At 37.6% G+C, this 13542-nt stretch overlaps 1 non-coding gene across 1 annotated transcript; it reads left to right on the forward strand.

Moving 5' to 3' along the window:
• The first annotated feature begins 11302 nt into the window (after window positions 1-11302).
• On the forward strand, window positions 11303-11431 carry LOC135274501 (small nucleolar RNA SNORA61). The gene has a single exon (XR_010342323.1). It is a non-coding gene; the product is annotated as a small nucleolar RNA SNORA61 (small nucleolar RNA).
• Window positions 11432-13542: the final 2111 nt, after the last annotated feature.

The raw sequence follows: 13542 nt of genomic DNA on the forward strand, positions 1-13542 counted from the left end.
CTGAAAATCTTATAAAAACTAATGAATGATGTGAGTCCACAGATTGAAGATGCTTTGTAAAACCTTCACAGGATATCACAAAGAAAACTACACAAAGGCACATAATAATAAAACTGCTAAAAAAAAAAAAAAAAAAAAAAAAAAGAGGAAAATTTATATATAGGTAGAGAAAGATTATGTATTTATTTCAGAGAAACAATAAGAATGATGATTGACTTCTCAACAGAATTGCAGAAAGCCAGGAGACAACAGAATACCATCTTTAAACTGGCAAAAGAAAAAACAAATTTGTAAAATATAATGAAGTGACCATTCTAAAACCGGAAAAAAAAAATGAGTATCTACAATTAGAAACTTGTTCTAAAAATTTTACAGCAGACTAGACACAATACAAATTATTATGTCAATCAGAAAATTAAACAAAAAAAAAACCGCACATAACCTAAAGCACAAATAAATAACTCAATGGAAAACACAGAAAAGTGTATAAGAAGCATTGAGAAACAGGTAAAGGCCTAAAATATGTATAATCAAATTTCCTGTAGGGATGGAGATAAAAAAAGAGACAGATGCAATATTTGGAGAGCTAGTAAGAAAGAATTCCCCAAAATAGACAAAAGAAAGTAACTCACAGATAAATAAGCAGAATAAATACTAAGGCAACCTCATTAGGCATGACAGAAAAAGAAAAAAGAAAAATTGAAAAGCATCTAGAAGGAAAGGCACACTACATTTACAAATATCACAATATGGCTGCAAGTGCCTGTAATCCCAGCTACTCCAGAGGCTGAGGTTGGAAGATTGCTTGAATCTAGGAGGTCAAAGCTACAGTGCACTCCAGTCTGGGTGACAGAATAAAACTCTGATTCAAAAAAAAAAAAAGCATAACACTAAGACTGTTAATATACCCTTATCAAAATGATAGAAACCAAATGACAATGGAACATAATCTTTAAAGCTTGGGGAATAGAAGAGGATAGCCAAAGTAGAATTCTATATTCAGCAAAAATATTTTTCAAAAATTAAAACAAAACAAACGAGAATTCATTACAAACCTAAAATAAAAGAAATAGTTATTTAGATAGAAGAAAAATTATTCTATGGAGAAAAAACTAGAGGAAGGCATAAAGGATAATACTATTGGAAACTGGGGGATAGGGCATAAATAGAAAATAGTCCTTTACAAAACAACATTAGTAATGTCACTGGGGCTTTACACACATGTAGAATTTAAATTTATGTCAACAATGATTCTAAAAGCATCATTATAAAAATTATCAATATTAGAAATAAAAGAGCCCTACCAGAACCAAAGACGTAAAAGAACATTAGAAAAATTTTACATTAATGAATTTGACAACTTAGAAGTAATGAGCAAATTCCTTGGAAAATACAATACACCAAAATAAGTACAAGAAAAAAATATAAATAAATACTCATAAATCTGTTGAAGAAATTAATCAATTATTTTTTAAAAAACAAAGAAAACTATTTTCCCCAAAAGCTTCACTAGTGAAAATTTTCAAATAATTAGGGAAGAAAACACGAATCTTAGACAAACTCTTTCCAAAGAATTAGAGAAGTGCATATTTTCCATTTTATTTCATACATACATGGATATTACAAGAAAAATAAATTACAGGTCACCATCTCTTATGAATATATACATGTATGCAAAGATCTTTTAAAAATTTTATCAAATCAAGTATAGCAACATATTACAAAGATAATAAATGCATTATTACTAACTGGGGTTTATCTCAGGAATGCAGGGTTGTGTAGATTGATTGATGCAAAATCAATCAGTATAATTTGCTATATTAATAGACTAGAGGAGAAAAAGACATAATTTTAATAAATGTGAGAAAAAATGTTTGGTGAAATTCAATACCTACTCATGATTTTAAAACAAAAATTATTGACATACTGGGACCAGAAAGGAGCATGCTTGCTCTTATACTAGTTGTCTGTGAAAAATCCACAGCTGACATTGTACTAAACAATGAATAAGTAAATGTTTTCACCCTGAAGCCAGGAACAAAATTCTCACAATTTCTATTCAACATTGTATTAGATGCCCTAGCATGTATAATAAAGCAAGAAAAAGAAATAATGGGTAAAAAAATTAGAAGTAAGCAAACTGTTTATTTGCAAAAATATGGATGTGCATATATTTTAAAATACAGAAAAGTGTATAAGGAAACAAACCAATAAATGGATTTGTCAATGGTGCAGGATTAACAAAGTTAATATAAAATATCAATTATTTTTCCATATGCCAGCAATGAATAATTGCACTGCAGGGGTGGAAATGGCCTGTAGTCCTGTCTTCAGAACCCCTGGTGGTGCAGAAGGGGCCTTGGCCATGGTGGTCAGGGGCAGGGTGATGCCCAGGCTCCTGATGGATTGCTTGTGAGTGTGACTTTGGTTGTGCTGCAGTCCTCCTGCTGGGCAGGCAAGGTAGCTGCCAGTGGCTGGGGATTTAGCCATGTTGCAGCGGCAGCCTGCAGCCATGGCAGGTGTGGGTGGGGTAGGCTTTCCTCAGAGCACCTGAAAATGCACAGCCACCCTGTTGCTGGGGGGACAGGGGTCGCCGCTAGGGTCTCTGGCTTTGGCCCTGGAAACACTGCCAGCAGGGACATTGGCTACCAGCAGAGGATGTCAGTAGGGCTACAGGAATGTGGAGATGCAGGAGGTGTAGGACCTTAGGAGAGGATGCAGTCTGGTGAGGACTGGACTTTCAAAATGGCACTGTGCTAACTGGGGGTTAGGGAGATACTCAGTGTGATCTCCCTCTCTGGAGCAAAGCCCTTGTACTGTTTTCAGGCAGCTCCCTAAGTCTCAGAGGCCCAGAGGCTAGAGGGGCTCTCCTGTGTTTAGCATTGCAGGAGTCCACCCTGGGAATCCAGACCGCTGGAAGATCTCTCACCTATCTTTTTTTTCCACACTGAGAAGCCTCTCTGGGCTCCTAGCAATTCTGACCAAGTAAGCTACCTCAGTTAACTACTTCCTTGCTTCAGGTGTTTTCTGTCGCTTCTCTGTTGAATTCCACTGTTCTCTTTTAGATGATCTATTAGACATATGATTATATACTCCCTATTTGGGTTCTTCTTTGTGGAGGAAGCAAATTACAGCTGGCCCTCTAGTCTGCCATTTTGAGGTCCCCAGATTTGTATTTTTATTTTCTATTGTTTTATTAATTAATATTTTTGATTTATGGTTGGTTGACTACACACATTTGAAACTCACAAATACAGATAGCCAATTGTGCTTTAAATACCATCTGCATTTCTCCAAAAAGTCAAAAAGACCATAGTTGGTATTTGTGATTTCTTTCCTTCATTATCTATTCAATGTTGCCTTTGCCCTTAGCCACCAACTCATCTGATCAAGGTTTTTTGACAGTGAAGGAGAACCAAATTTTATTCCTTAATGAAGTGACCCCTTGATGACCCTGCCTGAATGGATTTGCTCTCATATGCCATTAACTCTAGTGGACATGATAATACAAGAGGGCACTAGGAGATCACCAGATTTCAGCTATAATCAGCTCAGCACTTATTGTTTATTTTGCTACAATATACTCTGCAAATGCCTTCTGCTGCTTTTTATAATCTTAAGAAGAAAGCAAAAATACATATATGAACACAAAATTGTCTTTAGACCACATAAATAATATGACTTCCCTACTGAGACATTACTATTTTTCAAAAATGTGTAGATGTACTTCTGATTAATAACATTCAGTTTTGTTCTCACATATAAGTAGGTTAAATAATGAGTACATGAAATAATAGACATTGTAGACTCCAAAAAGTGGGAAGATAAGAGGGGGGTAAGGGATGAAAAATTACCTATTGGGTACAATGTACACTATATGGATGATGAGTATACAAAGAGCCCAGACTGCTGCTGTGCAGTTCTGTTACCCAGATAACAAAACTATTGTATCCCCTAATACTCAGGTAACAAAACTACACTTGTATCCCCTAAATCTACAAAAATAAAAATCTTTAAAGCAGTTTATTATTTCATTCATTTAGCAATTATTTATTAAGTACACACATGTGATATTTGCCATTAGGCACTGTTGTTACAGCTGTCTACATAACACACACAAAATATAACCATAAGCAAAATAAAAACAAATAAATCACATTTATGCTATACCATATGTTGTCAATGCTATGGAGAAATATCAAACAAGAAAGACAAGTGGGGAGGGCTGGAGTGGGGAAGATCAATTTAAATAGGGTGCCCAAGAAATTCCTCGATGAGAATGATTTGGGCAAAGACCTATAGAAGAGAAGGGAAAAAGTCATTGCAGTTGTCTAGAGGAAGCACATTCTAGGAAGAAGGGAAAGCAAAGGCCTTAAGTGGAAATGTGACTACCATTATTGGGAAGCAGCCAGGGACTCTCAATAATGATGGGAGACATGGTATCAACAGTGAATATCATGAGCATAGCCCCTTGCCTTGCTTCTGGCACTGTAAAATGAGTTCCTTGGATGGAAACAGTGTTGTGCAGACTGCCATAAAGTAGGTCACCTATGCATAATGTTGTTTATAAGAGCATGGAGTCAGGAAGTCAAATATAAATCCATAACATTTATGTGTTGCATTGAGGACATAGGACTTCTTTCCCAAAATAGAAAGGATCTAAAGTAATAAACTTGTCACACAGTGGCTCCCCATTGAGGGGAACAGCTCCCTGTTGACACCCAGCAATCTTGCACTCATCTACAAAGGTCATGTGAGCAAGGCAGGAACCATGGCAAATCTGAGACTCAGCAGAATGCCTATGATCCTCCTGGAATATTAGAGTTTGAGAAGCTTGTGAGGAGCTGCTACATGACCATTTTTCTCACTCAATTTCTTATCTACCAAGGAGACTATCACCAGACAGTTTCTCATACTTCTGGGTTCTGATAAGGAGTGAGGTTTTTCTGTCTTGCTCTTTCTAGGCTTAGCTGCTGGATGTAGAACCCCTTAGTTGCAGTCTAGAATGAACTCTTCAGCAATGCATGTCCCACACCTCATCTTTCAGTCATGCGGCCCCTTTGGTCTTAGTGCCATCTTTTTGGTGTGTGAAATAAGGACTGTGGGTAGCTGACATCTTTGGCTACCTTTGCTTTTGCTGTCTATGTATGTCATAAACTTGAAATCTAAAAAGGGCTCACTCTTATTTGACTGCCCAAATCTGCAGTCTGGGCCTGGCCTTGCTTTGGTGCATGGCACTTCCTGGACTCTGAATGTATGGATTGATGGAGGAATAGCCATGTGAGAGTAGGCGCCTTGGGGATGCAAACTACTTTCATGAGCCTTCCTTCAGCCTTCATGACCTGCCTGGTCCAATCACATTGCTGGACATGCTAGATGAGTGACTTGATGAAATAATAACATAAAATTTACAGTAGGAATCTCAGGCCTCTAGAATATATGAGACCCTGGGGAAATATTGTTTTGCTGGGACCATCTCTATATAAATAATTTCATTAAAAATATATCATAAAATAAATGGGCATAGTGAGGTACAGTGTCATAAAAAAGAAGAAGAAATACCTACTTATTTGTTTATTGTTGAATCAGTAGTTTCCAGGTAATGACTTTTCCTGGTCCAGCCTAGGAACCCTTTTCAACAGGCCCTTTTCATGTTTGTTTTTGTCAAATGTGCCATTCTTGTCTAATTTCACATCTCCCACCACAAGGTAAAAGCAGCAACTATTTATTATTCACAGGGCCATGTCTCTTTAGAATTCACTATATTGAAACAATATAGATCTTCATGCCTCTGCAATCTCCTAATATCTCCTATTAGGGATGGTTATATCATTACTTATGACACTGTGTTATTCATCTAACTATCCCTCAATGCAGGCTCCCAATAATTTTCTTAAAAATTGTTATTGTGCTTTACTGATAATGACCACAAATGCAGGTATTAACCACAGCATGTGGGGAAATATGAACAATAATTTTCTTTCTGATTATGTTAAATTTACTGTTTAGGATTTTATAGTTATATGTTTATGTAAACATATAACAACACATCTTACAACAATTTCTTTTTTTGAACTCCTTAAGCTGTAATTGCTGCATTCTTAGATAACTTTGTCTGTTGATAGTGAGCTCATTCCTACCTTTCATAAGACAACAGTGGGGAAAGATATATAAAGGGACCTTGGGCAGAGTGAGAATAATGTTTCTGTGTTCACAAGGACTGTCCATCTTTCAGCTCGCATGGCCTAAGACTGACTCCCGGCCGGGCGCAGTGACTCAAACCTGTAATCCCAGCACTTTGGGAGGCTTAGGCAGGTGGATCACGAGGTCAAGAGATCAAGACCAACCTGGCCAACATGGTGAAACCCCATCTCTACTAAAAATACAAAAATTAGCTGGGCGTGGTCGCGTGCGCCTGTAGTCCTAGCTACTCGGGAGACTGAAGCAGGAGAATTGCTTGAACCTGGGAGGCGGAGGTTGCAGTGAGCCCAGATTGTGCAACTGCACTCCAGCCTGGTGCCTGGCGACAGAGTGAGACTCTGTCTCAAAAAAAGAAGACTGACTCCCATGAATACAACCTCATCACATTGATCAGGGGAAAAAAGACATGAGCTGAAGGGGCTTGTGAAAGTTGCAAAGAAATAGCCTTGGAAGACTTTAGATGAGACAGATGTAGCCACTTGCAAAGGACTGCCTGACACCTGGTACAGAGCCTTAGGAGGAACTGAGTGCCAGTGGCGGGGGTGGGGAAAAAAGGAGGGTACACAAAGAATAACTGCCATCACTCTTACTACCCTTAGATGCCACAGACCAGACACAGTACCACATCAGCACACAAACGGATGAGAGGCAACACATGGGCATAGACACGCAACTCAAGAAACAGCAGCTGACTGTCAATAGCCCAGACCCCTGTGCTTGTTCTCTGTCCAAAATGAAGGTCACCCAAAATCAGCACATCAGCACTATTCTGTCTTCAATTGAATCTTAAGGGGTCTTATGAAAGAAACACTGTGTCAGCTAGTAGGAATGACTTGCTCACAAAGCCACCTTCCTGTAACCAGCACCTGGCTACACAACCATAGCATGAATTTGGAGCTTCTCAGGGCATCTGGTAGATGTGGGGCAGAGGGTTGTGGAGCACACCAAAGATTAACAGGAAATGGAGCACAGAAATCCCTTTCCAGACTCAGAGCATACCACCCAGATAACACTACAAGCTCCAGCTAATTACAGACAGCACAGGGGCACTTAGAAAATATGAAGAAAAGCAGTCCGAAGTGTGGCCCCCAATTCCTGAGGTTTAGGGCACAGCACAAAGGCCTGCTTACCTAGATCTAGGAGAAGCATGCTCCTGGAATCCTGTGATCCAAACTTTGGTCTTTATCAGAAGCCAGCAACAAATGAGAAGCTGTTTCTTAAAAGAAAGATATTTTCCAGAGACAACATAAAACATGCTGTTTGTTTTACAGCATAGTTGAAAAAAAAGGTAGAGGTTTGTGCATTATTTTCTTATCCCACAGATTTCATAAGTTTGCCAAAATTTAAGTGCCAGTGCATCTGCTGGGTCATGTGTGCCAAGAGAGAGTAATTTGCACTCCATTCTCAACCAGGTAAAGAGACTTTTTGCTCCACATCCCACTCAAAGCAGAAGTCTTATGGGATATCTGCTAAATATGTTAGAGTAACTTACTCAAATAAGATACCAATGGTTTCCAAACCTCAAAGAGGTTCACTAAGCATTGTGCCTCTTTCTTAACAATGAGGAGTGCAAATTACAGCAACTTTTAACTTTGGAGGGGCTATTTCAACTTGTTTTTGATTACTGAACACCAAGAACATCATTGAGGTGGCAGGCTACTGTACTTTTACAGGCTGTGTTTCCCATTCCCTACATGCGTGTGTGTATCCATGACATCTGCAATACCTGATACCTGCTCTGATGATGTCAGCAATATAGTGGCCTAGCATGCTATCATGTAGGATAATGAGATGATTGAGGTTCTTGTGGATTAAACTGTAGCTTAAAGCAAGGGAGTCGATATTGTTTTTAGGTAGGATAACAATGTTATGTTGCTATGTTTGCTAGATAAAAGCAAACTGCTTTTGATATTCTCTTTGTTGGAAATAGAGTGCAATTGTTGCCAGCTAAATTGCTTCACAGAAAGCTTTGTTGATTTCACCACATAAAGAGAATATATCTACATCAGCTGTATTTGAAGTCATCACCTGATGAAATTTACAATTATATTCTACCATTCTCTAAGACCCTGCTGTTTTCTAAACAAACCAAATAGGCAAATCGAATGGGGATATGATAGGAATCACCATCCCTGCATATTTCAAATTTTAGATGGTAGAACTAAACTTTGCAGTTCTCCTAGAATGAGTTTGATTTAGGATTCAAATTTTGGTAAGGGGAAGGAGTTCCAGAGGCTTCCATTTGACCCTTCCTACAACAGTCACGACTTCATGTGCTAGGCAGCCAACACAGCAATTCTACCAGGTGTTAAGTATATCTATTTGAAACACACACACATACATACATAAATACATGGAAGCACTTGGAAGAAAAACCAATAGGCCCACTGTGAGATGGTTTTATCCAAAATTCCTTTTATCGCCCTGTGGCCTGGTTGAGAAAAACATTCTGGGTCCCCAAGAATTGGAACTGGCTCATTATTGGCATCTAATTACCTCTCCCAACGAAGTTTTTCTCTTTCCCAGCATACATTTTTTTCTCTTTTAGTAAATGTTATTAATTTCTTTGGATTGAGCTGGGAAAATTTTCTGGTACATTTTATGATGGTATTGCCTACCCTTAGTTAAGGTGTTTTAGGTCTATGAAATGCATTAAGTGCGTGACCTACCTTGAATCTAGTAATAAGGTGAGGGACAAGGTTGGGACTGGAGTGAGGCAAGAGAGATACCTAGAGCACAAAAATTCACTCTGGTTTGTGCAAGTGCTGTTACTGCATCAAACCTTGAATCTTAGATGATTTTCTTACCTCATCCTATTCCCAGCTTTTCAAGCGATAATGGTTGCTGTGGTCCCTGTGGTTGAATGTGTCCCTGAAAAATTCATATGTTGAAATCCTAACCACCAAGGTGATGGTATTACAATTTAGGGTATTTAGGAGGTGATTTGGTTATAAGGACAGAGCCCTCATGAATGAAATTGCTCTCCTTATAATAAGGCCTCAGCGAGACCATCACCCTTTTCATTATGTGAAAACACAGCAACAAAACACCATTTATGAACTAGAAAACAGGCCCTTGCCAGGCACCAAATCTGCCAGTGTCATGTTCTTAGACTTTCCATGCTTCATACTGTAAGAAACAAATTTCTCTTATTTATAAGCCAACTAGTCTGTAACATTTTTTATAGCAGCCTAAATGGACTAAGACGATGGTTCTTTTATTATGCTTTTTTTTTAATTCAAGTATTTTTTTGACAGACCTAGAGTGTTGTTTTTGTTATTATATAGTTCAAATGAAATGTTAATAGATTGCCCATACAATACAATTTAGTCTTAAAGATCTCATCATCAATAAACCCTATGTGTCAGATAATATTGATTATCTCTACAACTATTGTCTTAGATTGGAGAAATGCCAGTTCTCTTTCATGTATGATTTTATAACCTTCACAGGAGAGATTTGCTGAGACTATAAATTCAAATGAAATTACAGGCCAGGCATGGTGCCTTATGCCTGTGATCCCAGCACTTTGGGAGGACAAAGCGACTGGATCACTTACTGTAAGGAGTTAGAAACCAGTCTGGCCAAAATGGTGAAATCCCATCTCTATAAAAAATACAAAAGTTAGCAGATGTGCTCGCTTGAACCCAGGAAGTGGAGGCTGCAATAAGCTGAGATCATGTCACTGCACTCCAGCCTGGGCAACAGAGCAAGACTGCATTTCAAAAAAAGAAAAGAAAAAAGAAAAAAAAATTACAATCTTAATAGGTTTTAGGATCTGAGTTTTCTGCTATACCAATTAAATTACAAGAAATCCTTTTAGAGCAGTCATAGAAATTCCCTGATACTTTGACTAAACCTTAAACAAAAACTTAACATGTGACTTTGTTGTTTTCATTCTTTCTTTTCCTTTCTCCACTACAGTTAGAAGCAGCCTTACAGTCTCTCCACGCTTTATAAGGGTCAACAGGCACAGACTTTTCTGTCTGCAAAGCCTTACCTTCAGTAGGCACTTATCTGTTGAGCACAGATGGTAATATAAGTAACTTTTCATAACAGAAGGTCATGGACGTCTGGAGCTTCTTCATGGTCACTGGATCCTTGCTATTCTAAAATTTAATCAAGTAAGATAAACAGTCTCAACTTCACTTCCTTGAGGGTCCATTTCCTGCTGCCACTTCTGGTACCAGTAAATGTATTAGTCAGGGCCCTCAGTCATAACACAGTCTACTATCATGAGTCTAAGTGAAAAATGAATTTAACAAAGGACGAGTAAGCTAATTCACAGACTCTCCAGAAGGGCCGGGGAGCCACACCCTGAAATCACACAGCTGGAAACAAATGCCCATTCATGCTGTGCAGGCTGTGCTAGACTTGATACAAATGAAGCTCAGAAAGCAATGCTCAAAGCTCCTCCAGTACCACCCCATAGAATAAAACATAATTTCCCCACATCCAGCCATTTCCTCACATTATCCACATGTATACATCTAATTGTAGAATCTAGTCAAAATCAACACGTTTTTAGAAGGCAGTCTAAGATTATGAGTTTTCTGTTTTCTGTCTTGGGAAAGCACAATTCATGATAGATGGAAGTGATCAAAATAAAAGGAGAGTATTTTAAGAAGTTGGGCAATCATAACTGATACATATCCAGTAGTTTCAGAAGCTAGTGATAAAGTAACAGTTTATCCCATCATTACGTACATTTTCATTATTTTCCAGAGGATATTTAAAATTCTTTTTTGAAGCTAGTTTCTGTATCTATCTATCTATCTATCTATCACCTATCTATCTACTTACCTACCTACCTATCTCTGCACGTATCTTGTGCTCTCTCAGAAGCAGAAAATATGTTTTTCCTCTTGGTATCTGACATAGCTCCAACAATAGCACCTGGCCCATAATAGGTTGTCAACACCTGTTTGTAGAAATAATGAGTGGATGGAACTATGTCAGATTTATCAGAGTCATGGCATAAAAGCCATTCTAAAGTATGGGGATTATTTATTCCTCCAAATTATGCCATTTCCTGTACCTCCAATTATCCCCATTACAGTCCTCTGCACTTTTTTGGAAAATCTTTTAAAACTATAAGACGTTCCTCCTGTTCCTTTTCCATCGGATCTGAAAGTTAGTCTTGGTGGTCGTGAAAGGAGGAAAACTAATACTGAAGCTGGCCTCAATGTTGTAATCTGGTATATAGCATGTGGGCTAGTTTCAAACAGGTTCATAGAAAATAAAATAAATAAATAAATAAAAAGAAATAAAGGAAAAATAAAAAAACCTATAAGAGGTTTTATCACATTATTGCTTATAATAAAGAGACATTAACTGGCAAATTGGATAAAAAGTGAAGACTCATTGGTGTGCTGTATTCAGGAGAACCGTTTCACATGCGAAGACACAAATAGACTCAAAATAAAGGGATGGAAGAAGATTTACCAAGCAAATGGAGAGTAAAAAAAAAGCAGAGGTTGCAATCCTAGTCTCTGATAAAACGGACTTTAAACCAACAAAAATCAAAAGAGACAAAGAAGGGCATTACATAATGGTAAAAGGATCAATGCAACAGGAAGAACTATCCTAAATATATATGCACCCAATACAGGAGCACCCTGATACATAAAGCAAGTTTTTAATGACCTACAAAGAGACTTAGCCTCCCACACATTAATAATGGGAGACTTTAACACTCCACTGTCAATATTAGACGGATCAACAAGACAGAAAGAGAGAGAAACTTAACAAGGATATCAAGGACTTGAACTCAGATATGGACCAAGTGAACCCAATAGACTTCTACAGAACTCTCCACCCCAAATCCACAGAATATACATTCTTCTCAGCATCACATCGCACTTACTCTAAAATTGACCACACGAGTGGAAGTAAATCACTCCTCATCAAATGCAAAAGAACGGAAATCATAACAAACATTCTATCAGACCACAATGTAATCAAATTAGAACTCAGCATTAAGAAACTCACTCAATGAGAACACATGGACACAGGGAGGGGAACATCACACACTGGGATCTGTTGGGGTTGGGGGGCTAGGGGAGGGATAGTTGGGGGTGGGGAGGTTGGGGAGGGATAACATTGGGAGAAATGCTTGGTGTAGGTGACAGGGGGATGGAGGCCGCAAACCACCATGGCACGTGTGTACCTATGCAACAATCCTGCAAGTTCTGCACATGTACCCCAGAACTAAAAGTATAATTTAAAAAAATAGAAACATTAGAAACAACCTAAGTGTCCAATAATAGTGAACCAGTTTAATATGTTTATGTATATTATCTCAAACAACTGACTACTATCTAATTATTAAAATTGTCACAGTGATCATCTCATTTTAACTGCCACGAATTTTTCTTTCATTTAATAGTAGTATCCCAATTTTTCTTTAGGATAATATCCCTGCTAACATTATACATAACCCTGATGGTGACCACCTTTCCTTGGTCCAATGGTAAGCCAGGATTGGATAGATGTTCTGGGCATACAATTTGAAAGACAAGAGCTCTGAAGTTGCAATATTCATTCTATCTTGAATAAATTATGTATTGCATTCTTCTTTCTCGATTCATGAAGCAAGATGATTCCTTAAAACTCTTCTTTATATTTCCTTAAATTTTGCAAATTTCCCTGCATTGTACACGTAAATTATTTTTCTGTTTAGGATAACTAGAGCTGGTCTTTTGCAAACAAAAACCCTAAATGATAAAATTGGGTTTTAGAAAAACATTTTGTTGACCTGGAGAAAGAGTTACAACAAATTACTCCATGAATAAAGTAACTTGCAAAACCATGTAATGTACAAACCATTCATGTACAAATTAGTACATGAATACATGTATATAGAAAACATTATAAATGCATCTGTAAAAATATAATTAGTGTTTCTAGGAGATAGTGTTATTAATTTTTATTGTCTTTTTTAATTCTTCTTTTTCAAATATGTTAGAATACCTATATATTACTTTGTCAATCAGAAACATACTTTGAAACAGAAAAAAAAACTCTCATTCTTGATTTTAAATGTCAATTACTTAATTAAAAAACTTAGGAAGAATGCTAAATTAATTTAAGAACCAAAGGAAAGAATAAATCTTAGTTTGTTTACTCAAATAAGAACCTGAAGCTTCAACATAGAGTAACAAGTTGACCATAGCCAGTGTACTTGGTTTGTGACTTAGGCAGGCCTGAGGTAAGTGGGGAACGTGACTAGCTCTTTTGGAGGATTTAATTCTACTGCTAACTTTGAGCATGGCTGATGAAATTCAAATATTCCTCACAATAGCCCCCTAAATTCTTTCTGTGTCTTCAACTCTTATATCT

The sequence above is a fragment of the Aotus nancymaae genome, unplaced genomic scaffold, assembly GCF_030222135.1.
Source record: "Aotus nancymaae isolate 86718 unplaced genomic scaffold, 86718_ANA_hifiasm-v0.15.2.pri h1tg000002l, whole genome shotgun sequence".
NCBI lineage: Eukaryota > Metazoa > Chordata > Mammalia > Primates > Aotidae > Aotus > Aotus nancymaae.